The 11,033-nt window shown below is 37.2% G+C and overlaps 1 pseudogene; it reads right to left on the bottom strand.

Annotated features, from left to right (window-relative positions):
- Positions 1-4,190: 4,190 nt before the first annotated feature.
- On the bottom strand, positions 4,191-8,436 carry LOC139779127 (serine/threonine-protein phosphatase 6 catalytic subunit-like; annotated as a pseudogene).
- Positions 8,437-11,033: the final 2,597 nt, after the last annotated feature.

Here is an 11,033-nt window from a genome sequence, read left to right on the forward strand (position 1 = left end):
GACCCTGATAGTTTTCGATAGAACTCTTCGGGGGGCGACCAGAACTCCCGCCAGAACTCCGGTAAAATAGTTTTTAATTTAGGGGTGACCCTTGAACTGCCGATTCCGAAAAAAAATTACTCCTTTGACTTGGAAAATTTTCGAGGTGCGCACTTGAAGAGCTGTAACTTTGAAATACTGTCGGCAATCGTTTCGGACCCTGATAGTTTTCGATAGAACTCTTCGGGGGGCCACCAGAACTCCCGCCAGAACTACGGTAAAATAATTTTTTAATTTTAGGGGTGACCCTTTGAAGGGCTGTAACTTTGAAATATTGGTCGGAAGCGCTTGGACCCTGATAGTTTTCGATAGAACTCTTCGGGGGGCCACCAGAACCTCCCGCGAAACTGCCGATTTCCGAAAAAAAAATTACCCCCTTGTGACTTGGAAATTTTCGAGGTGCGCACTTTGAAGGCTGTAACTTTTGAAATATTGGTCGGATCGCTTCGGACCCTGATAGTTTTCGATAGAACTCTTCGGGGGGCCACCAGAACTCTCGCCAGAACTCCGGTAAAGAAATTTTTTAATTTTAGGGGTGACCCTTTGAAGGGCTGTAACTTTTGAAATATTGGTCGGAGCGCTTTGGATTCCGATAGTTTTCGATAGAACTCTTCGGGGGGCCACCAGAACTCCCGCGAGAACTGCCGATTTCCGAAAAAAAAATTACTCCTTGGACTTGGAAAATTTTCGAGGTGCGCACTTTGAAGAGCTGTAAATTTTGAAATACTGGTCGGATCGTTTCGGACCCTGATAGTTTTCGATAGAACTCTTCGGGTGGCCACCAGAACTCCCGCCAGAACTCCGGTAAAATAATTTTTTAATTTTAGGGGTGACCTTTTGAAGGGCTGTAACTTTTGAAATATTGGTCGGAGCGCTTTGGACCCTGATAGTTTTCGATAGAACTTTTCGGGGGGCCACTAGAACTCCCGCCAGAATTCCGGTAAAATAATTTTTTAATTTTAGGGGTGACCTTTTGAAGGGCTGTAACTTTTAAAATATTGGTCGGAGCGCTTTGAACCCTGATAGTTTTCGATAGAACTCTTCGGGGGGCCACCAGAACTCCCGCCAGAACTCCGGTAAAATAATTTTTTAATTTTAGGGGTGACCCTTTAAAGGACTGTAACTTTTGAAATATTGGTCGGAGCGCTTTGGACCCTGATAGTTTTCGATAGAACTCTTCGGGGGGCGACCAGAACTCCCGCCAGAACTCCGGTAAAATAGGTTTTTAATTTTAGGGGTGACCCTTTGAACTGCCGATTTCCGAAAAAAAAATTACTCCTTTGACTTGGAAAATTTTCGAGGTGCGCACTTTGAAGAGCTGTAACTTTTGAAATACTGGTCGGATCGTTTCGGACCCTGATAGTTTTCGATAGAACTCTTCGGGGGGCCACCAGAACTCCCGCCAGAACTACGGTAAAATAATTTTTTAATTTTAGGGGTGACCCTTTGAAGGGCTGTAACTTTTGAAATATTGGTCGGAGCGCTTTGGACCCTGATAGTTTTCGATAGAACTCTTCGGGGGGCCACCAGAACTCCCGCGAAAACTGCCGATTTCCGAAAAAAAAAATTACCCCTTGTGACTTGGAAAATTTTCGAGGTGCGCACTTTGAAGGGCTGTAACTTTTGAAATACTGGTCGAATCGTTTCGGACCCTGATAGTTTTCGATAGAACTCTTCGGGGGGCCACCAGAACTCCCGCCAGAACTCCGGTAAAATAATTTTTTAATTTTAGGGGTGACCCTTTGAAGGGCTGTAACTTTTAAAATATTGGTCGGAGCGCTTTGGACCCTGATAGTTTTCGATAGAACTCTTTGGGGGGCCACCGGAACTCCCGCCAGAATTCCGGTAAAATAATTTTTTAATTTTAGGGGTGACCCTTTGAAGGGCTGTAACTTTTGAAATATTGGTCGGAGCGCTTTGGATCCTGATAGTTTTCGATAGAACTTTTCGGGGGGCCACCAGAACTCCCGCCAGAACTCCGGTAAAATAATTTTTTAATTTTAGGGGTGACCCTTTGAAGGGCTGTAACTTTTGAAATATTGGTCGGAGCGCTTTGAACCCTGATAGTTTTCGATAGAACTCTTCGGGGGGCCACCAGAACTCCCGCCAGAACTCAAAATAAAAATATTTAATTAAAATAAAATAAATAAATTTTTCTTGTAAAAAACTTGGCGCTGCTTTTTTAAAGTCTATCCAGACAAATTTGCATCGCGCATAAACATAAGCGTAAGAAATTGATTGGTTCAGATATATGTGCAAAAGGAAATAGACCAATCCATCTCTTTATGCATATGCTTATGCACCTATGCAAGTTTGTCTGGATTAACCTTAAAAAAGCAGCGCCAAGTTTTTTACAAGAAAAATTTATTTATTTTATTTTAATTAAATATTTTTATTTTATAATGTTACCTCTTTAATTCTTTGTGATTAAAATGATTAAATGATTCTTTGTAATATTATAATTTTATCAAGGAGAATTAAAACTACTACCACTTGGGTTGATAGAAAGATCCTCAGGAATGCAAAGATACATACCACTTGGGTTGAGTTAGGTAACACAATTTTGTTTTATTTTTTAAGAGTAGTTGCACTACAATTATTTTTTAAAGCAATATATATATTCTCTTTGTAGTTGGCGTAATTTAAAGATTTCATATATTTTTTTGAAATATATATATATCACTTGGATTGAGTTTGGTAACGCAATTTCGTGATATAATAATAATTTTGTTATAAGGTATATATATATATATATATATATATATATATATATATATATATTCTCTCTTTGTAATTGGCGCAGTATTAAAAGATTTCACATATTTTTTTTTAAATAGATACCACTTGTTATTTAGGTTTTTTCGAGATAGATATCACTTGGATTGAATAAAGTAACAATTTTGTAATTTAATAATTTTGTGAGACAATTTTTGTGAGACAATTTTGTGAGATAATTTTTCGAAACGTTGTGAGTTTAAATATATTAATTATTAGGCCAGTTGGGTCAAACAAAAACGACTTCTGTTTTTAATAATTTTGTTAAGATAGATATCACTTGGATTGAATAAAGTAACAATTTTGTAATTTAATAATTTTGTGAGACAATTTTTGTCAGACAATTTTGTGAGATAAAATTAATGATACTACCACTTGGTTTTTTTCCGAGGTAACAACCACGCGTGTACTTGGCGCCCTTTTTTTACCTTTTTTGAAAAAGGTAATTTTGTACTGATATCATGCATTTTGTAGTGTTACGCATCCTCTTCTAACTAGTCTTATAAAGAGTATATCTTACAAACAGTATGTACAGATTGTAAAACTAAAGGTGTTACAGACTATTATTTCTAAGAAAATAGATTTTTTTAAATAACATGTAGACATGATACAAATAAAACAAATTTATTCTTTATGTTTTTTTGTACTTTTAAGTACTCTGCATTTAAAAATAATTTACATTATTTTCATCCATTTGTATTATGTCTATTTGTTATTTTAAAAAATTTGGCAATTATACCGTTCAATAAAGCAAAGTTTCAGCTTTAAGAATCTGTTTTTTGAATTGTAATACGATGTTTTTTAAGGAAGTTATGAGCAATCAAAGTCAAAATGCTCATTTCTTATTCAATCCACGATAAAAACTTTCAAAAGTACAGATTTCAAGCTTTAAAATCCTTTTTTTAAATTTAAATTTTGTTCATTTTTAACAAAGTTACAGCTGCTTGAATTTTGCCTATTTTTAAAGATAAATTTAGTGTTCTTTTAAAATACCTGACACATTGAAGATAATGAAAGTGCTTCTAGCATGCTCGGATTTTAGATTTCGAATATGCAACAAAATCAATATGTAAGTATTTCTTCAGAAAAATGCATCAACATTGGTTAGCGCTTAAACGTTAAATTTTCTTTTCCTGCGTTAAAAACTAAAGCTACGATTTATTTAAACATTATTGGTGCAATAACTAGGTAAAACATCAATTTAAACATACATGTGTAGTTTAGGCAGGATATAAATCCAGGTCAGAATTACAAATTTCTTGAATGTACCAGCATTTAATTATACAGTAAATAATAAATTTATTTACAGTTACAATAGATTATACATATTAAATAAAACTTGATTTGGTAAGTATGAAGTAAATAACAATATAATAGTTTTATTAAATGTTTATTTAGCAATTATGTTTTCATGTATGTATAAGAAACGTAGCATATTCACATATTCACTTTGTATGTGTGTGTTCATATGTGTATGGTCAGAGGTACGAATATATAATACTGACGGGTTATATTACTGCTTAAAAATACGGCTTAAAAATAATTATGTTACTGTCTCGGTCTTCTGCCTCGTCTACCCCAATGGTAGTTAGCTCACGACATCTTTCTTCTTGTCGTCGTATCCCCGCGGCTCTGCCTCTTGGTCTTCGAACTGTAAATATGCTCATGTACCATAGCGTTTAGTCCAAAGCGTTTGGTCAGCACTATGCGATCGTGTTCTTCTCTATTATTGACAATGCGATCAAGTGCGATTTTTTGCGCATTTTTATTACAGACGTTCTTCATTACATTAACATAACAAAGTCAATACTTTCAAGGTACATGATGATCGTTTTAAAATGGTGTCTACCTGTGAGATCTTTAAAGATTATGCGCAGTGTTCAAGCTCCCGCACGGAGCACATTAAGCTAAATTAGTCTTCGTTATTTTATTTTTATCTTGCAAATTGTCTTTATTTGTTCTCTCTCTCGCGAGCTTACCGATTATTAATATCGAGTCGCCGCAAGCGCTTGGACACTTCGATAAGATTAAAGCGATCACAGACAGAGGCATTCCGGTAAACGAAACGCCGCGAACACCCCAATAGATACAGAGGCTAATACTTCTTTTCTTTTTTTTTTTTAAGGATTTCTAATGATATCCGTACCGCACGTAGGGCGTTCCCGTCGTTGCGAAACCGTTTCACGACTCGGAGGCTGCAAATGTAGCGAGTCGAGTTTGTAACGCAAGCTCCGTGTCCCAATTCGTTCTAGATGCGCTCCTCTCTACCTTATGTAATACATTACTCGCGTAAAGTATCGCGCAATTGTAATTGTACGTTATAATATGTAGTACAAATAGAGAATATACCGCGCGCGCGTGATGTAAAATTGTAAGAGTAGACCTAAAAGGTAGTAAAATCGTAAAACGTAAATATCGTAGAAAAGTTTCGCGAAAAAGCAAAGGCTCGTTCCAAAACAATAGCGGAAGGCTTATGAAATAGAATAAGAAAGCATTTATACTTCTAGTAGACCGTCGTGTTATAGTTCTGAAGGCATTGTTCAAAAGTTTATTACATTTCTTGGAATAACGGGTCTTCGCAAAACACCTCTTCGAATGGTGCGACAAAGAGAGTCGTTATAAACATCGACATGACCATTGCACACGCCTCCTTCGGTCTATATCACAAAATTCAAAATAGAGTAGTCTCAACTAGACAGCCTGTGCCACAATGCCAATGCCATATTTGTCGGGTCTGTGATCGGTTAGGAATTATCGTGAGCTAGCAAAAATCGATGGTCAGAATTCAGGCTTATGATACGCAATGGCCGGTGCATTTCCATTAATTATGTCATATCAATATCGTATCATTATATTACACAAACGCTTATTAATTTAGAGGCACATTGCTAAGGGTCTCGGTTTTTTTTCTTTTCAAGTTGCTCCCTACATTAATGAACTTATGACAATTAGCTAATTACGATTATCCAATACGACAGCGATTTGGCATATATGTATATATATATATAGAAGAGAGAAGTGTGTGTGACGAACGAACGGTGGATATCTTTCTTGAAAAGAACATTAATGTGTGTCAAGGTAGTTTAAAGACAATATTTGAGCTCGGAATTTCTTAAAATTAAGCGTAAAAAAATGTCATGTGCATAAAAATAATAAGACAACTCTCTACAGATGCTATAACGATCCCGCTATCGGATTTCCTTACCTAAGCAGGAAAACTTTGGCTACTGCTACACGCTATTTGTACTTCGGCGAAAAAGAGCCGAATTTACGATTCTTGCTAAGAACACCGATTGCGTATTTAGAAGAAAAAAGAACGGTACGCAGCACACACAGTACCTAAACCAGCAACAGATCATTTATATGTTCAGGAAGACCTTAACAGTACTATATATGCTCACGCTTTAATAAATCTGAATTCTACGCACAACGATTGTAATGTCAGAGAAGCATTTACTGTACTCAGAGAGTGTACTTTTTGCCGGAATGTTTAAACGTGATATTTCTTTTCTTTTCTTTTCTTTTTATATTCACACACAGCACTGGACTATTTGCGTTATTCGCGCTCATAAATTATTTAAAAGCTCTTAGTCTTTTGAACATTAAAGTCCAGAATGCTGCTCTGAGATATGAATGCTCTACAGAATGTACATAGTAGACAGCAAAAGCGTCTATACCACAGAATGTTCACATTTGCTCTGATGCAAAATATCGTTTTCTTTTTTTTTCTCGAGCTACAAAAATCAGGCTGATGCAATGGCAGATACTATGTAGATATATAAAAGTTAGCTTTACAACATGTAATTAACTTTACAACATGTAACACCTGATAAAGTTCTTAAAAAATCTAAAGAACATTCCCTGAATAAGATCAATCACACGACAATTCAGTCCTCTCTAAGTATCGTACTTTGATCGTAGAACGCATCAAATAATTTCTTTTAAGGGAATCAAAATTTTCTAAAGTAATATGTATATAATCAGTGATATATTCTCATGAATGTGTGGGTCCGTCATGGTACCAGCCTGGATCCGGCCAATCAAATCATGTGATTCCGTAGAGTCTAGACACAGACATTTCTCTTCCGCATCCGTACAGATGAGCCACTAAGATAGATCACAAAAAGTACGGAGTGGGCATTAGAGGTGGGATTACTCTCTCGGAATCAGGCACTGCCTGGAACAGCACTGGTGATCTCTGATCCACTGTCGTGAACTGCATGATACTAGCTATGTTACCACATCGATAACAATAATTTGGGACCGACCACACTGTGACGAGTTTGTCATTAAACATGTACCTATAACCTGCATGATAAAAATATGCGTCATCAATACATACTTCCGAGATATTTAAAAAAATCTGCGACAGAAATATTTGAGCAAAGACATACCTTCCTGAACTAATTGGTGCGCCCTACAGATGAGTTTAAGATCATTCACTTCCATGAACATGTAAGTCACTTTGCTGCCAAACAGCCAGCCTGCACCACGCGGACTTACTGTCCATGTTTTTACATCTTCTGGATCGGACCAGACCAAATCACAGAAAGCACCTGTAATATGGCAATTAAGCAACGATATTTTATTATTATTGTACAATAACAGTAAATATCCAGTCATGTAACTTTTATTATTATGTAACTTTTGCAATGACATCACTTTATACAATTAATACCTTTGTGTGGAATCTCTTGATTTCTTTCAATCGTTCTAATTTGATCTAGTGTTCTAATAGCTGGAGACAATCCACCGTGTACACAAAGAACCTGTTCATCAATTAACTAAAACAGAATTTTATTCGAGCGTAATCAAAAGTGGAGTTATACCCTACAACAGTACTTCCACGCATTAGCATTGCCGTACTTGTTTTGGCATTCATCTAGAACAGAAAATGAAGAGACCAATGAAATCAAAGCTTTATTATACACAAATAAAAAAAGCCCAGAAAAAAAAGTATTGTTGCGCACTTACCGTAAAATCCAAATAAACGTGCGTGATTTGTCTAGTTTCGTGATTACCGCGTAGTAACGTTATCCTGTCGGACCATTTAGCTTTAAGTGTGAGCAGACGAGTAAACGTTTCTAAGCTATAGTAGCCCCGTTCGACAAAATCTCCCAGGAATATGTAATTTGTATCTGGCACGGGGCCACCGTTACGAAACAGTTCCTCTAAATCATAGAACTGTAACAGCACAAAAACATGAACAATCTGATGTATATTAATATCACGCGTGTGTACAAATAACTATACAGCTACAGAATATTAAAATCGAAAAGTTGTGAGGCAATAGATAATGGAAGACTAATATTGTTGCGACGCTAATTCGGAAGATTAAAATCCGCTAAAACTTTACGTCGATCCCGTAGCGGTGAGCAAGGATGCTCCGACTTTGAGGTTAGTACAACATTCATCGCACGATACTGTTATAATTGCAAATCGGAAACGTACCTCGAGTCCAGCTCTTCTGCGATCAACGAAGTCGGGATCGAACGTGTCAGTCGTCACTTTCTGCCAAGCGTAGAGAACCTTCTTTTCCGGCAGCGGTGGTAACACGATGTAGGGATACGAAATCTCCAGATAAGCACGAAGCAATTCAAATTCAGTATATCGCCGGCACGATTACGGTGTTACTACCGTTTCGCGTACGCGCGTTGTCGCACCTTACCTCGCGACAGCGTGCGGCTCGTGCAAACGTTAACGCACGGCCGCAATCGCGCGGCAGAAACGCCTCGTGTGAACAGGCTCCTTGACTCCTTGATCTCAGTATCAGCTCTCTGCTGTCAATATATAAATGAATATAATAGATTATTAACCTATGTAAACACTCACGTAAACGTAGTATAATAACTTGCGATAATTTCTTCGCGTAAACGGGAGGACTCCTCGGCATCAGAGCTCCCTGCCGTCAATATAAAATTGATCTTTGATGTTTCCGAACCGCTTAACGCTTCGGCTGTAGATGGTAGCATCTCGTTAACAGTATTGAATGTGCCGTCCTAGCTATCCGACTCGTTTCTCTGTAATAATATTTGTAAGAAAATGTAAACACTCGCATAGTTAGTAATATCGCATAAACGTAGTTAGTATTAGTAATAATAATAAAATAAAATAACAGTAATATATAGAATAATAGATAATAATATAAATAAAACAATTACCTTGAATTAATCGTCGCGTCGCGTAATAATAAAGAGTCACACGGTCGGTCTCGCTCCGACACTACCGTATCTCTCGATAGGTTAAGTGAACTGACTGTGACGTGACAGCACGCTGAACGCACTAACTATCTGCACTGCGCGCAGTACATTTGCACTGCGCGCAGTACAAACACGTATATGAACGCACTATATCTGCACTGCGCGAAAGCGCCGCCAGTGGCGAAAAAGTGAAAGGGACATTTTCTCTGATCACGTGATCAAGATATAATCGCAGCGTTAGGAGGAGGAGGAGGAGGAGGAGTATCTTAAATAAAATTTTTCACATTTGGACTTTGCGTCCCAATATCTCCGCTCGTAGGGCACGTAGCGGAAAATATTATAGGAGATACCCCCCCCCCCCCAAGTCGACCCCAAGCTATCGATCAAGCCTACTTAGAACTTGATCCGTTTACTCGTTATCGAGATCTCAACATCTCGAGTACTCGCAACCCGTCGCGTCGCGTAAAAGAGTCACGGTTGGTCTCGCTCCGCGTGTACTTGGCGCGAGACACTACCGTGTCTCTTGATAATTTCTGCGTGGCCCACGTTACTTTGTACATGAGCGAGAATAAATTGTATGTTATATATGCAGCACATAATTTTATTAGGTCTAAATATCGCTAATGTATATCGCTAGTGTAAAATGTATATCTCAAATCCATTAATTATATTCGCTAAATGTAAGTTTTATTGTTAATGTATATCGCTAATGTAAAAGGTATCTCGGATCTATTAATTAAATATAAAATATGTGTATTTAAAGTGTTTATGAAAAATTCAATTTAATTGAGCGTCATACTTCGACTGTATCCTCTCTATCTCCGTTTCGGGCCACATCTCCCGCATAATTCGCGTCTTATCTAAAAAATTAATATTTAGGTAAAAGTAAATTATCCATTACTTAAAATTTAATAATTCGTTAGATTGTAGATCTTTTCTAATTAGTAGTATATATATATTGTATATATATATTTAAATTTTTTGTTACCGCCGAGAGAAAGAGATAACGCATTCTCATCTTTAGATATCCTGTTTTGATATTTGTTAGTTAAGGTATATTTAATATCCTTTACCATAATTATTAAATCTCATGATCATGATCATGATGGAATAACTCTCTACAACGCAAAATATAGATAATGCCAATTTTAAGATCCCAGACAGCACCATGTCCAAAAGCGGGACATAAGTAAGACATCTAAAAGATATTCCGTTTTTGGACATGCGTGCTGTCTGGGATGCTGCGCGCGTATTCTATAATCACACTTACCGACACCGATAATTGTCGGTAATTAGTTACAGAACACGTGCCCAGCGGGCAGCGTCTCGAAACTCATTACCAGTTATATTTTACACATGCAAAAATCTGCAACACAAGTCATCGAATTTGTGTGTGTACTCTCGTGTGTAAGGTACGTGTGTGTAGCGATCAGCTAATCGCAACTATCACCAATTATCTGGTGATAGCTGTGACCAGAAATTATTGTCGATACACCGTGACATTATCTCATCATATCTGTGAGTGAGTGAAGGTTATATTGTTGATATATTGCGATATCTCTGAAACAATATCTCTTTCTGTGAGTGAGTGAATTGTTTGCTAACAGGTTACATCCAGCGGACGGTGAGTTGCGTCGGCACCGCTCCTGCTTATTATCTGTACCCGCGCGGCCCATAACAAGGTAACTATTTTCTTTTAAAGTGCCTTTTCACGTTGACACTCGACACTCATTTTCAGCAAGTAAAAATCTTCAGAAATAATATCTTTTATTTATATATGTATCCATAAAATATTATTACTTGAAGATATTACTTGAAAATAATTAATATTTTACGTATTTCGAAGTCCATGTTTGATTGTACTGGGACAATTAACGATGATTCAGCGACGACGCTGAACATTAAACAAATTTAATTTCATTTCTTTGATGTTAGCGTCAAAGCGAAATCACCACATTCACCTTGTTGATGACGCTCATTTTCAGCGTCTCATGAATTGACACCTTGAGAAAGCAATGT

This window comes from Temnothorax nylanderi, unplaced genomic scaffold (assembly GCF_030848795.1).
Source record: "Temnothorax nylanderi isolate EJ_2023f unplaced genomic scaffold, tnyl_v1.0 TNYL_tig0211_pilon, whole genome shotgun sequence".
Taxonomy (NCBI): Eukaryota; Metazoa; Arthropoda; class Insecta; order Hymenoptera; family Formicidae; genus Temnothorax; species Temnothorax nylanderi.